We start from the raw sequence: 16,104 nt of genomic DNA, 5'->3' as shown, positions 1-16,104 counted from the left end.
GCTGGGGGACTTCTGTGTGTTTTCCTTACCGCTCGTCACTGCATTCACTCTACTGACAGCAAAAAGTGTGTCTGATTTTCGAACGAAATGCTGGCAGAAATGGCAAGATGCTCAGCTCATGTTAAAGAGGCAATGAAAGGCCTACAGCACACCAACAAACCTGATAAATTGCAGCAACTAAGGATGAAATCCGGTTTAACAAAGAGACTGGGATTTTGAACAAATCTCTGAAACAATGTGTTAAAGAAGAAAAAAGATCTGAGAAAGAATGTGTGTGAGATTGTGAACTTATTCTAATCAAGTGTTTATAATCATTTAGTACAAGTATCACACGGCTGAGAAAATACTGGGAGGCATTATCGGTGGTGTTATCAAGTTGCAGCCAATTTAAGGCAACTCTGTAGGCAGGGCTTTCTTTGTAGAAAAAGCCCAGCAGGAACTCAGTTGCATATTAGGCCACACACCCTGACATCATCATTGTTTCACATAGGGCTTTTTTGTAGAAAAAGCCCACCAGGGCCGCATTTAAGCTTGCAAATCCCCAGGTCCCAGCGGGGGTTCTTCCGCTTTCCCAAGCTCCTTCCCGCCCCCAGTCAGCTGGCCGGCGGGGAGAATCCCCGCCACCACAGCCACCACGTGACTTTCCACCTCCAGAGGCTTCAGTTTCTGATTGGAAAGGCTTCCTCTTGGGATGGTGTGTCAGTGTTACTTTGAAGAAGTTGGCAGCAACTCTTGAGTAGAGACACCAATCCCTCGCTTCAGAATCGCCAGAAATGGGGGAGGGGGAGAAGAAATGTCTGCTGGGCACTTTATTATTTCCTATGTGGAGATGGAATTGATCTGGAGGTATCGTGGGCTCTGAGGGGGCTGTTTTTCGAGATAGAGGCACCAAATTTTCAGTATAGCATCTAGTGCCTATCCCCAAAATGCCCACCAAGTTTCAAAATGATTGGACCAGGGGGTTCAATTCTATGAGCCCCAAAAGAAGGTGCCCCTATCCTTCATTATTTCCAATGGAAAGAAGGCATTTTTAAAGGTGTGCTGTCCCTTTAGATGTGATGGCCAGAACTCCCTTGGTGTTCAATTATGCTTGTCACACCCTTGCTCCTGGCTCCGCCCCCAATGTCTCCTGGCTCCATCCCAGAGTCTCCTGGCTCTACCCCCAAAGTCCCCAGATATTTCTTGAATTGGACTTGGCTACCCTACCTCATTTGCATATTAGGCCACACCTTCTGACACCAAGCCAGCCAGGACTGCGTTTCTGTGCTTTCCTGCTCAAAAAAGCCCTGCATGTAGGGTTTTCAAAGGATGAGATGTTCAGAGGTGGTTTGCCATTGCTTAAAAGCAAAGCTCAAGGTGGAAACGTTATTATCTGAAGCCAAAGCTGCTGCTTAGAAAGAAGATTGTTTCAAATATGAAGACTCTCTGGCTGCTTGTCCTGATTGAGTGACATCCCTAGAGTCACCAATCCCCAGGTGGGCAGGAGATCCCCCGGTTTGGAGGCCCTCCCCCACTCCAGGGTCATCAGAAAGAGGGGAGGGAAATATATAATGGAGAACTGATCTGCAGGTATCTGGGGCTCGGGGGGGGGGGCACGTGATGGCCAGAACTCCCTTTGGAGTTCAATGATGCTTATCACAACCTTGCTTCTGGCTCCACCCCCAATGTCTCCTGGCTCCAGCCCCAAAGTCCCCAGATATTTCTTGAATTGGACCTGGCAACCCTAGACATCCTAAAGAGAAATCACATTAAAATCATCCCAGGAAATCACTCTATGGCTGCGATCACACACACTAAATAATGCACTTTCAATCAAATTTCAATGCACTTTCCATCTGGATTTTGCCAGTTCATACAGTAAAAAACAGCTGGAAAGTGCATGGAAAGTGGGTTGAAAGTGCATTATTTAGTGTGTGTGATCACAGCCTGTTAACATGTATATTTAATATATTTAACCCAATATATTTTATGAGCTAACATTTTATATATATTATAGCATTTTTTATTAACAGTTGCATGCCCTGACCCACTGGGAAGAGGAGTGCGGCATGACATTCTATAATACTTGGCAGCAGGGGCTGATTTGTAGAAAAAAAGGTGCAGGAGCTCAGTAGCATCTCTCATTTGCATATGCCCCGGGATCTGTGTGTAGTGGGGAGAGAACTCCTCACTGCATGCAGACCCTGGCTGGAGGTTCAAGAGCTGTGCTCCTGTGAGCTCCTGCTGAATTCAAGCCCTGCTTGGCAGAATTAAGCAAAGAAAGACAAGTCCATGCCCTCAAGGACCTGACAATCAGATTTCCTATAGAGGAGAGGAGAAAGCAAGGTCAGTGAGAGAGACTGTTAGCAAAAGATGGATGTGTGCAAATGTCATTATAAGCACCGAGGCTTCTGCACAAACAGGGAAAGGGGTAAGCCAAAGGCATCATGGAAATAATGGGTTGTCAGGAAGGTTTCGAAGGACGAAAGAGACGTAATGCGGTGTAGGTGGCTCAGCAAGGGGAATTGTTGAAGGGTGGAGATGTCCTTATGGTGGGTTTTCACTTTTTAGAATAGCAACCTCTGGAATGCAAACGCACATGCACTTAAATAGGGTTGCCAACTCTTGGTTGGGATATTCCTGGAGATTTTGAGGTGCTGCCTAGAGAGAATAGGGTTTCGGGAGCGGGGGGAGGACCTCAGCAGGGTATAACACCTTAGAATCCATCCTTCGAAGCAACCATTTTGTCCTGGAGAACTGATCTCTGTATCTGAAGACCAGCTGTAATATCCAGGCCCCATCTGGAAATTTGCTACTCTAAAGTATTAATATTTTAGTGCTTCTTAGTAAGTTGCTCTTAGGCAATTTAAGCTCAAGCACATCCAAGAGCAGATCTTTTGACCTGGCTGAGAATCTTGCCACCTCTTATTACTTCTGTTGGGCATGATTAAAAGGCTGTTTTCTTCTGCTAATGAGATTTGAAGAGATTTATCATTCTGCTTGAAAAAGCACTACAGTTTATCACAACACTGATGTAATAACACTCAGTCAAGAGCCATTCCGAAGGAAGGAAGGAAGGAAGGAAGGAAGGAAGGAAGGAAGGAAGGAAGGAAGGAAGGAAGGAAGGAAGGAAGGAAGGAAGGAAGGAAGGAAGGAAGGAAGGAGTTTTAAATTAAATGCATATCAACAGTTTGCTCGGCAGTTTGCAAACACTAATCTTTGGCTGGATTATGCCCTTTCTTAGATAGCACTATATTTTCTCCTCAGAGGAAAGCGTATCTTTCTACTAACTAAAATAATGTCTGTAAGAGATACCTAAAATTTACAAAAATAAGGAAGGGAAGAAGAGACAAACAAGGGGTTTTCCCTACCCCAAGCAATAACTGCTTTGGTTAATTTTAGTAAGGAAGGGGGACCTTAAGAATGTGTCCAAAGCTTCATGATAACATAGGATGTGAAGGAGGGTCTGATGTGGCATCCCGTAAGTATTTGGGGAAGCAATTCCAAGTATCTGTCCTATGCTGTGACCACAAGGAATGGTAGGCATGAAGGCCCAAGGCCATCCTGAAAACCAAGAAGTCTCAAGGGTTATAAGAACTGCTTTACCAGCATCTCTCCAAATATCTCCTCCATTACTAAGCTTTCTACAGAGGCTAGCCAAATTCCTTTGGGAAAACAGGAAGCGGTGAAGACCATCACTGTACTTTTGCCCCCCTATGTCTATATGTCTCTATGGGGGGGGGGGAGCATTTCCAGTTACACCAGGGCTCCTCCCACCCCAATCACTCAAAAACAATACTATTGACCACTGCACCGCATTGACTCCAAATGACACACACAACGTTTGAGCCACCAAACTGGCTAGAAATACGGGACAGTTCTCACCAGTGTCAGGCTCTTGTTGACAACTTTCTGCTCATGGTGAGCAAGGAGTCAAGCTCAGGCTATAGAAAAAACTGGACCTGTGTACCTTGGCCTTGGATAAACAGTTCATCATCAAAGGGAACATGAATAGCTCAGTGTTAGAAGACAGCAATAAGGCTCTCATTATATGAATAACTACCAGATTATTGCTCTCTTCATATGCCTATGTGGAACTAGTCATGCACAAGATGTACCATTTCCATCCCATTAAACTGCATGCAGAAGGTAGCCTCTTCATAAAATGGGCACCATATTTCACTGAATCACAGGGCTGCTAGAAAGATACACAGTAGACGAGGATCAGGCAGGACATTCATCTGTTCCAGTCCATGGCTGTAGAGTAGATCATGAACCCATCAGCCCTGTCTCTTTCCATAGCGACTGCATTATGCCAGAAGTGGAGAGCTGCAGATGCAACATAACAAAGGGGCTTGCAGTGGAAATAGCTCCAAATCACTCCAGCCAATGAGAAGTGCTTCAGGATAGAAAAGGGGAGCATGGATCCAATGGTACTATGTCATGGCTTTCTGGATTATATTGTTAGTTGACCTACATTTAGCATTGTAGCATTGTAGAGTGGTTTGCCATTGTCCTTCTCTGCACAGTCTTCCTTGATGGTCTCCTGTCCCATCACCAACCCTGCTTAGGTTCTGAGGTCTGACAAGACTGGGCTATATCGTGCCACCTTCCCTCCTTTCCTACCATCCTACATTTATCCTTGCTTCCCTCCCATCCTACCATCCCACATTTATCCTTGCTGCTGCCACTGCTTAGTGGATGGAACGACTGTTTAGATGTGTGAAGCTGCCTTGCACTGAATCAGATCATGCGCCAACCAAGGGCAGATTTGTCTGCTCTGGCTGGTGACAGCTTTCCAGCGGAGGCCTTTGTCATCCGCTACTAACTCTACCCCTGAGTTGTGCTCCCTGCTCTTATCTTAATGTTTTCTTAGTTGGCTGGTGTTCATGCAATGTTGATCTTCTGAGACCATGTATTTCCCACAGCAGCCCTCCGTTTCCTGTTCTCGAAACTTGTGACCTTTCATCCTGAGAAACCCTTGAAATAGATTTCAGAGAATAGCAGGAGCTTGTTTTCAGTTTAGTGAGGGACCTACATCAATGTGAGGAGCGCCCACGCATGAAATAGAAATTAGCGGAGGAGGAATGTTCCCATTCCTCAACATTATAAACAATCGTGGCATTTCCTTTTAAAGTTTGCATGATGCGGCTTTCATGTTGAAAGGAAGCAATTTCCTCATATTCCCCAAACTGGAGAATATGTTGTCTGCTGCATCATCTGACGTCAGGTGGGTGGATGAAATCCAAACACTTTTTCTATCTGCTATTTACTCCTCGTCAGAGCTGAGGGATTTCAGAGATACAGGCTGGCAGGTCAATCAAACGTCACTTGCAGCCTGCTTACTGAAAGCCCCCTGCCCAGCCATGCTCCTCTTCCTCCATCATTCCCTACTCACTAAGAGCGTCATCAGGGGTATGAATACTCTCAGCAAACTCTGCAAAACTGAATTATTCAAGCAAACTTTTCTAATGCAGGCAACAGAAAAATGATTCACAAATAGGGACGGGCACAGACCAGGAAAATGCAGTTCAGTTCATGTTTCGTGGTGCACCTAGTTCACAAACCACAAACTGTCACAGACTTTTAGATGCTAAATCAGGGGTGGCCAAACTGGCTCGGAAGCCGCATGTGGCTCTTTCACAAGTATTTTGTGACTCTCAAAGCCCCCACCACCATGTCAGCCGGTTTGGAGAAGGCATTTCTCTCTTTAAATCACTTCCCCAAGCCAAGCCAACCAGTGTCTTGGAGAATGCATTTAAAGTTAAAGTTGTTTCTCTCTCTCCCCTCTCCCATCTATTTGTCTTCTTGCCTGCCTGCCTGTCTGTCTTCCTGCCTGTCTGCCTGTCTTGCAGCTCTCAAACATTTCATGTTTATTCTGTGTGGCTCTTACATTAAGCAAGTTTGGCCACCCCTGTGCTAAATGAACTGGTTCACTTTGTGAGGTTTGTGCCCTCCAAGTTTTGTGAGGATTGGATTTACAGGATCTGAGTTTGGGCCCTCCAAAGAAAATGCCCCAATCCTCCATCGCTTCCAATGGAAGAGAAAAGCAGCAAAAAAAGCAAAGGCAATAGAATCTGAGGGTGGGGAACATTTTTGCAAGTCCATCAGAACCAGGGCCACTGTGGCAGTGCAAACCCATCAGGACTAAGCTCAAGCCAGAGAAGTGCTTTTGGGGAAAATGTGAGGTGCAGGTTCAAAAGTGTACAGAATGGACCCCCTGCAAGCTACATATACTAAACACACAGGGAACTGCACCCTGCAACCCACTACTCTACAATCTCTCCAAGTTAGGGGCAGATTACATTTCTGGGATCCCGCTTACAGACCCCCTCCAAAGGTCTCCAACATTTATACCCTCCCACACCTCCTGAGTGTGAACACCTCTGTGTGCCATAAAGGTGAAAGTGGGTGCACAGGTTGCTCATGGCGGGGTGGGGAGTCTCCACCACAGGCCCCACCCCCAGGCACCAAGCCATTCTGCCAGCCCACTTGACCCAGCTTAGCATGGCATCACCAGGGGTTCTGGAGCCTCCTTCCCCTGATCTGTTCCCAGGGCTCTCCACAGAGACAAAAGAGTTGTTAGCACTGCCCGGAGACTCCAGCAGTTGCTAACACTCTTCAAAGAAGACTCTGACAGCAGTGATTCAAAGGGGGGGGGGAGGGAGCCCACAGCTTGAAAACATTCCTGCACCCTCCCCAGTGATCCCTGTGTGACAGAGTGCCACACCCATGTCTGGAGGGCACAACCCCCCTACAACACTTGTCCTCTTCCACCCTTTACAGCCACCTGCAAAGGGCTTGCTGTGATCCAATCAGGGCTTTTTTGTAGAAAAAGCCCAACAGGAACTCATTTGCATGTTAGGCTACACACCCCTCACACCAAGCCAGCTGAAACTATCTCCGTGTGTATTCCTGCCAAGAAAAAGCCCTGGAAATAAGGATTTTTATAAATTCCCCCCACCCCATCCCAAGCTGAAGCATTTGAATTTTTTTTATCATCAAAGCATAGTGTTTGATGGCTCTTTGGGGCAGACGCTGTGCCATGCCATTGCCCTCAAGCCAAGCAGGAATGCAAATGTGACAACTAACATGGATAGACATCACACCCTTTGAACCCTGGCCAAGCAAGCCAGAACCCTAGCCAAGCCAGTCGGAACTGCGTTCCTGTGTGTTCCTGCTCAAAAAAAAAAAAAAGCCCTGCATCCAACTATGTTGCCACCAGAGGAAACAGGGGTGGCCAGTGGGAGGCCCACTTCCTCTCAGTAGGGAAAATCAGAGGGGGAGGCCCCTCTAAGAAAGGCTCTTTGCATTCAGGCTGCCATCAAGGTGGACCACCCTCTGAGGGCCAAAAGGGCTATATGGAGGGCAAGAATGCAATCACTCACCTCATCAGTGAGATGGATGCTGTGGACCGCCAACTGCCGGAGCCCACAGGGGACTTGGTAACCCTATTTGGGGCAAAGTTTTTCCCCCTCGGTGGCATGGAGACAAATGGTGGAGGGGAAACTTCTCCTATGTTATTTTGTGTGTGAGAGGCTGTTGCTTAAAGGTAAAGGAGCAGAGTCAAGGAAGAAGGAAACAGCCTCAGCTAATGCCATTTTCGCTACTATTGAATTCAGTGGGACTTACTTCTGCATGTGCATATTGAGGCTTAGCCTATAAGTCAATTATATAAACCAGTTTAAATTGGCCTGTAGACTGTGTTTCCACCTTGGAGACTTAAATTGGTTTTTATATTTTCTGCCAGGATGCTAAAATTGCAAGTATGAAATGTCAATTGTGCTGAAATTTCCCATCTTGAAGACCCAAGGGACACCTGTTGGAGCCTTGCTAAGGGTTGGCAGATTTTTTTTTTAAGCATAAGTTGCTGCTGACATTCCAATAGCATAGATGATATTGGCTCTGTAAGCCAAAACGTAGGCTGAAGAAATAAGTAAATACATAAATATGGTCACTCAAGCTTCCCACTGAGGCTTTCTTCTTATTTAAATTTATATTAAGCTGTCTCTCATGACATTTTGAACAATAACCTGACTCAGACTATTCAAGCTCCAATTAGCGCCCAGCCTGTTTGACAGCAAAAAACAACTCAGAAAGGTTTCCTGCATATCCTCTGGCCAACCTTCTGAGAAGTAAAATAAACTGGATTCTGACAGCACCTCAAAGACTAACAAGTGCTAAGGATGCCACCCTCCAGATGGTGGTGGCTGCAAGCATAGACAGCTTCAAGAGGGGACTGGATAAGCATATGGAGCAGAGGTCCATCAGTGGAACTCTCTGTCTGAGGAAATTAACGCTCTGTATTCTTGGTGCTTGGGGGGGGGTGTGGAAATGGGAGGGCTTCTAGTGTGCTGGCCCCACTGATGGACCTCCTGATGGCACCTGGGATTTTTGGCCACTGTGACACAGAGTGTTGGACTGGATGGGCCATTGGCCTGGTCCAACATGGTTTCTCTTTTGTTCTTATGGGACCTGGGCATTCCCTGGAACTACATCTCATCTTCAGATCATACAGATCAGTTCCCCTGTAGAAAATGGATGTTTTAGAGGGTGGACTCTATGGCATTGTACCCCACTGAGTGGTGGGAAACAAGTGGAAGGGTTGTCAACTCTGTGTTGAAAATACCTGCCCAGGCTCCATCCCCAAATCTCCAAGACGTTCCCCACCTGGATCTGGCTACCCTACCCCACCCCCCAGTGGCCAGGGAGGAACTTAGCAACCCTACTAACAACATTTGATTCTCTTGTCATGGGCCTGGTCTCCCCCCATCCCCAGCATAGAATCATAGAGTTGGAAGGAACCTCCAGAGTCATCTAGTCCAACCCCCTGCACAATGCAGAAAACTCACAAATACCTCCCCCTAAATTCACAGGATCCTCATTGCTGTCAGATGCCCATCTAGCCTCTGTTTAAAAACTTCCATGGAAGGAGAGCCCACCACCTCCTGAGGAAGCCTGCTCCATTGAGGTACTGCTCTAACAGTCAGGAAGTTCTTCCTAGACCAAGTAAAATTTCAGGAATTTCCCAAATTGGAAATGGCAGACCCACTTTCACTCTGACCTTGTTAGGCTCTTCTAGACAACAGCTGGACCCAAACCTAGCTTCTTCTTGTGAATCCTTTCAACATTTGACCAGAAATTTTTCAGAGAAAAGGCCTCTGCCCTAATGGCATGCTCTGTTACTTGCCCTCCATCACATCAACCCTGAACTTCAACTGGTTGCTCCTGCCCTAAAAAAGATCTACTCTGGTCTTCATTTCAGCAACAAGAATATTTCTGTGTTGCTGTGCGGACTCCCCTGTTCCACTATTACCTCCAGTCTTGATTACCATCATCCTATTCTTGCCATGCTGGGTTTAGGAACTAGAAGGGCTGCCAACCTCCAGGTGGGTCCTGGAGATCTCTCAGTATTACAGCTGATCTCCAGATGACAGAAGCTCTGAAGAAAATGAATGCTTTGATGCCCTGGAGAAAATGGATGCTTTGAAGAATGGTTTGGCCAGGTGTTAGAATTTGCAGGTCCTACTGTGACCATATATCATATTTCTGAAGGCTGTACTGTTCCATGAAAATTGTTATTCAGGAAGAAGTTCGGCATTTGAAAATGGCACTTGTTTCGTGTTGAAACGATCACTGGGCAAGTGACTATCTCTGCTGGAGATAGTTCTAAAAACAGGAGATCTCCATGTCCCACCTGGAGGCTGGCAACCCTAACAAGAGGTGAGAGTGAGGAACCCCCTGCCCCTGTTGAAGGACTGATAACTCTACTTTCATTGCTTGTGACATTGTTTCACAAAGTTTTCAGTTGTGACTATTATAAAATGCATTATGTGTATGAAAATGGACAGAATATTATATTTATTCCCATAGTTTGTTTTTTTAATCATAACTACTCTCATTTGCAGCATGCAGAACACTGATATAAAGGGTCAAAGTAGCTCATGGGAAAAAGCCAGTTACACAGGAAACCTCATTTTAGCTCCCCAGATCTAAACAAGAACATATGAATTTTCCCAGCATGGATAATTTTAGAAAATGGCAATCTACATTTATTTTAAAAAATTACAAATCAGATCGATATCTCTCAACAATGAAAATTGTAGAACTGACATACTGTAGGCCAGACAAACTTTGTTCGAAGTGATCCGTTTTTCATTGGTAGTGATAACCAACTTTCTGTCATTCTTTTCATGTATTTTCAAGATGATAGAATTGTCTTAGCAATATAATTTCAGATTCAGAGCCAGGCGAATTCCCCAAATGATGCCCATATGAATAAGGAGTGGTCTTACTGCAGGTAGATGAAGCTGCAGCTCAGCTAGAATTTTACTAGCTTTATCAGAATGCTATTCTGAGAGCCAGTTAGTGGTTAAGTGCGCAGACTCTAATCTAGGAGAACTGGGTGTGATTCCCCATTTCTCCCACATGCAGCTGCTGGTGTGACCTTCGGTCAGCCACAAGTTTTCAGCAGAGGTGTTCTCAAAAGAGTTCTCTCAGCCCCACCTACCTCATGGGGTGTCTGTTTTGAGGAGAGGAAGGGAAGGAGATTGTAAGCCACTCTGAGTGAAGGGCAGGGTTATAAATCCAGTCTCCTCCTTCTCTTCCTCCTCCTCTTCTTTTTCTATTGGTGGTGGTGGTGGCGTTTTTATTAACTTCATTTAATTTAATATTAACTTCACTAATGCCCATTGACTTTACTCTCTGTTCATGTGTCTAACAGTGCAATCCTAAAGAGGTATACCCTATTAGGCACGCAAACTACAATGGACTTAGTATGGTGTAACACTTAATGTGTTTACCTTTTAATTTCTTTTTAAAATATAGCTATATGCATTTTAAAGCTTGTTAAAATGTGAGTTTTTTATTATTTTATTACATTTGTATCCTGCTCTCCCCTGCTGGGCTCCCCTTATTGTTTTCCACCTTCAGGACTCTAAGTTAAGTGGAAAGGTGGCATAGAAATGTTTTAAATAAATAAATTTCTAGACTTTCTCACTGAGACTGGAGGCACTGTGAAAGCTATGAATCCTGGCATGGAACTGAATCCTTAGCAAAAGGATCACAGAGGGAAGGAGGCACAATTCAGTCTTTACCCTCAAATGTTCCCTTCAGACTATATTTTCCTAATTTAGCAAAAAAAAAAAAAAAAGGTCCTCAGGCCATACATATTTATGTGAAACAAGTCATGTGGTTCTCAATAGCCATGGAAGCATTATCTGGAGGAGGAATCCAGTTTTCCTAGTGGAAACATGTGGTTTGAGTACAGGGGAAGTTCAATAGTTAGGACAAGACAACTGGAAAGATGTGATCAATGTAGACAGGAAAAAAAATATAATGCCAAAGGAATGTCACTTGTAGTTCTCCAGAATTTGGTTCACACAGATTTTGGTTTACACAGACAACTAACCTGTGTGGCATCCAGACATTGCTGATTCTTATGACAAAGGGCTGGAGTATCAAATTAATGGAAAACCTTACTCACCAAATCCAGCTATCAAAAAACCAAATCAGTCCAGAGTAGGCTTGCCAATCCCCAGGTTCCAGCGGGGGTTCTTCCACTTTCCAAGGCTCCTTCCTGTCCCCAGTCAGCTGGCCAGTGGGAAGAAGCCCTGCCCCCAGAGGACCTTTCCACCTCCGGAGGTTTCAGGCTCGGATTGAAAGGCTTCCTCTTAGGATGGTGGGTCTGTTACTTTGAAGAAGTTGGCAGCAACTCATGAGTAGAGAGGCCAATCCCTCGCTTCAGAGTCACCAGAAAAGGGGGGGGGGGGAAACATCTGAGCATTTCATTATTCCCTATGTGGAGATCGATTCTCATAGGGTATAATGGGGAATTGATCTGGAGGTATCGGGGGTTCTGGGGGAGCTGTTTGTTGAGGTAGAGGCACCAAATTTTCAGTATAGTATCTAGGGCTTCTCCCCAAAGTACCCCCCAAGATTCAAAACGATTGGACCAGGGGGTCCAATTCTATGAGCCCCAAAAGAAGGTGCCCCTATCCTTCATGATTTCCTATGGAAGGAAGGCATTTAAAAAGGTGTGCTGTCCCTGAAAATATGATGGCCAGAACTCCCTTGGAGTTCAATTATGCTTGCCACACCCTTGTTCCTGGCTCCGCCCCCAATTTCTCCTAGCTCCACCCCAAAGTCTCCTGGCTCCACCCCCAAAGTCCCCAGATATTTCTTGAATTGGACTTGGCAACCCTAGTCCAGAGGCGTATATTACCAACTGACATTTCTTTATTTTGTATATATAAATTGTTGCCTTCCCCCAATACAAGCCCTCCAATTTATCAAAAGCCCTTCAGAAGGGGTAATATTATACATTTCAACATCCTTACTGCAATAATTATCATGTTATTTCCAATGTGGTCCTATGAGGATTCTTAAATCCGGAAACTGGGGCTATGGACGGACAAGATAGATCTTCCACAAGCCTGAGAAAAGGTCCAGGTCTGCAAAAAAATCTGAAATTTTTAAAATATCCTGGAGAGCTAAAACACTCCAAAATGGTAGAAGCAGTACCTGTACCTCTAAGAAATGAGTGGGGGAACAAGCTTTAAAATGCATATAGCCAACAATAGTGCCAGCTTTCAAACCTCAGTTCCTGTCAGTAAATGGCAAGGTGTTTTCCAGGTAAGATGTCCCATGAGTGTGTCTCTCTCAATATTTCTATATGGACTTTCTATAATGTGGATTGGGGCAGGGAGAGGCTGCCTCCACTCTTCTTCCAAAGTTCTGTAGACTTTTAATGTTCTCCAGAAGTGCAAACCATACCAAATATTTGGTACAGGAAGATCAGAATAGCTTGGTCAGCTGAAAGAAACTAAACTTTTCTTAGCACATCTTGTTCTAGCATAGTGGCAAAAGTAATTGCTATTGGTCACTGTAACTAAAGGTTGTTTTGATTAGCGTACAACTTGTTTAGTTGGATAATGACTATATCAAAATGGTCAAGTGTTTTTCTTCATGACTGCTTCCCCAGGGCAACATTTTCCTCTTGTGTAATCCTTGTACAATGGAGCATCCATATAGGGATATTCTCCATTTTTTCCTCAGTTATCCCCTCACATCTGCCATTTCTCACTCTAATGCCAACAGAGCACTTTCTGCCAGCTTTTTTTTATTTTCAACTGATTGTTACTATATTAGCATAGGTCCTGGGGCACATCTGGAATTCTGACATGACATGATGGGCACAGCAACAAAATGGCTGCTTCAGGAGGCAGATCCAGCCACAAAGCAATTGCCACAGCTTAACTTCAGTAATACAGTGCAGATCCTTGTGCTGTGGTGGCACAACCTACACAGCCAATCAGATCTCTAACCCTGGACAAAAGCCATATCTGGCCTCACCCATTTTCTAAAAACACCTGGTGGGCACCAGAAAAAGCATCAGTGAGTGCCATACCACCCACAAGAACCATGTTCCAGATGCTTGGCATAGTGTTATAACACTATAGCAACACAACATGTGCCAATAGTTTCAAAAATCCAGCCCAAATCTTTCTAGTGGGTAAGGAGGGGAAATGGTGAGTATACACACAGCAAGTAAACCCCTTTTGATGACAATATTTCAGGTTACATCATAGCAAATCCTGGGGGAAGCAGGGGAAAAGTGGGGAAGCAGACAAATCAAGAGCAATTGCATATGGAAGCTCCAAAGAAATCTACTCTGGTTTTATTCCCAAAGTGGAACAGGAAGTCTCTATGGGCCAATCTATACTTTGGAGAAAGAAAGCCATATTAAGAAATTGCCACAAATACAACTGATCCACAGATCTTTCCCCATTCTCTGTAAAGTTATTTTTTTTTGGGGGGGGGGCGGGCAGAAATAGTAAACTAGTGGTCATGGAAACTTGCCTGATATATGTGCTCACCTTTCAGTACGCACCTAAACTCCACAAAATGCCTTGTGAAAACACATAAGCCATCTATCAAACCTAAGAGCAATTAATCCTAGACAAGTAATACTTATAAACTTCATTGAGGCCTTTCTTGGGCAAAATGTATGAAATTGTGTTTTCAACAAGTCATCAGCCTTCTGGCTTTGTTCTGCTTGTTCTTTTACCTCACATATTGAAAATGGAAAACACAAAAGCTGGCTAAAAGAATATGTCCTTATTTACATGAATCATTAGGAGAAGAAAGAAAACAAAGATCACTGACCTGAGACTTATCTCTCACAAATACTCCAAGGGAAGGTATTTCCTGTGCATCAACCAGGGATTTGTAGATACAGCTCAAGAACACTACAAAAAGATTTTAATGGAGGCACTTTAATTTAAAAAAAAAATTAGGTGGAGGCACTTTAATTTTTAAAAGCATTGGCATTGGCTGTAAGGAAGCCATGTTCTAGGGATGTCAGGCCTCCCACTAATTTAAAAAAAGATGCCAGGGTCATGTACTTCTGGGATTCTACCATAGAGTTTCCAGCCATCCCTAGAGCAACATGATATCGCTTCTCTTTTCCCTTGAAGTGACAGTGAATGCAATGCCAGCAACCCCTCCATGTGCCTGGCCTCCAGGCTCCTGCACAGCCTGGCAATCCTACATGTTGCCCAAGCCCAATGAGAAAGGATTTGGGGCAGATGGCTTAAGCCTGAGGCTCAGAAGCTCCTCAAATTTAGACACTTAAACTTTTTGGCATTTTGTATGTTTCACCTCTCCTATGTATAGCTCTGTGTTTGTGTGCATGCTTGTGTGTGTGTGTGTGTTTCCAGATCAGGAACCTATCTGCAGTTGCCAGCCTGACTTAGGGTTGCCAAGTCCAATTCAAGAAATATCTGGGGACTTTGGGGGTGGAGCCAGGAGACTTTGGGGGTGGAGCCAGGAGACATTAGGGGTGGAGCCAAGATCAAGGCTGTGACAAGCATAATTGAACTCCAAAGGGAGTTCTGGCCATCACATTTAAAGGGACGGCACACCTTTTCAATTTCTTCCTTCCATAGGAAATAATGAAGGATAGGGGCACCTTCTTTTGGGACTCATAGAATTGGACCCCCTGGTCCAATCTTTTTGAAACTTGGGGGGTATTTTGGGGAGAGGCACTAGATGCTAGATGCTATACTGAAAATTTGGTGCCTCTACCCCAAAAAACAGGGCCCCCCCCAGCTTACTTTTTGTAAGCTGGTGACGTCGCCAGTGATTCAGTGTTATCACTCCTGGTTGCCCCCCCCCCCGCCCATTTTCTCTGGCATTTTCCTTTCACCACCCATACAGCAGTGGCAGCAGCCAAAACCAGGGAGGGGGGTGTAGCTTTGCCAGCTATCAGATGGAGCCTGGTAGGGCTTTTTTTAATTAACTAATTTGCATATTAGGCCACTCCCCCTTATGTCACCATTGTTTCGCACATGGCTTTTTTGTATAGAAAAAGAAGCCCAGCAGGAACTCATTTACAAATTAGGTCTCACCCCCTGAAACCAAGCCAGCGGGAACTGTGTTCCAGTGTGTTCCTGCTAAAAAAAAAAATCCCTGGGGCCTGGAGATCTCCCAGACTATGTAGATCAATTCCCCTGCAGAAAATGACTGCTTTGGATAGAAGACTCTATAGTCATTATACCCTGTTTAGTGTAGGTCCTTCCTCTTCTCACCCCAAACATCCAAGATGGAGACTGCAAGCCTAGCTTGGATGTTTTTTTGGGGGGGGGGGGAGATTTTTTGCTGAAGGACTCCTTAGGCTGACCTTACTAAGACCTAATTTGTGTAGCAGCTGGTACTTACATGGTTTCCTCTTAAGAAAGGGGCTGCAGTTCAAGGGGAAGAGGAACAAAATCCTGTTCCTTTAATAAATAATATTATACACCAGGTGAACTTCACGCCTCACCTGAAGGTTTGTAACTCTGCTTCCAACCCAGGAGCCACCACCAACTATCACTGAAGAAAGATCCTCCGGCCATCGAAAGCCATTGAGCAAAACTATCATTAGTCTGTTCCAGAATCATCAACTCACCTTCAGTGCTTATTTAGCAACCAGGATAGTTCTCTCTTCACTTGACATCACACAGCAGCTTTCCTGTTGTGCATCCAGAGACCTGCATTTCTGCAGCTTAAAATACTCAGACACTTTCAGAGGGAGGCAGCACCAATTTGAGGTCTGTTACCTGTTTTGGAAAATACCAGAGATTC

This window comes from Heteronotia binoei, chromosome 3 (assembly GCF_032191835.1).
Source record: "Heteronotia binoei isolate CCM8104 ecotype False Entrance Well chromosome 3, APGP_CSIRO_Hbin_v1, whole genome shotgun sequence".
NCBI classification, from domain to species: domain Eukaryota; kingdom Metazoa; phylum Chordata; class Lepidosauria; order Squamata; family Gekkonidae; genus Heteronotia; species Heteronotia binoei.
Note: the sequence above shows the minus strand (reverse complement) of the source record.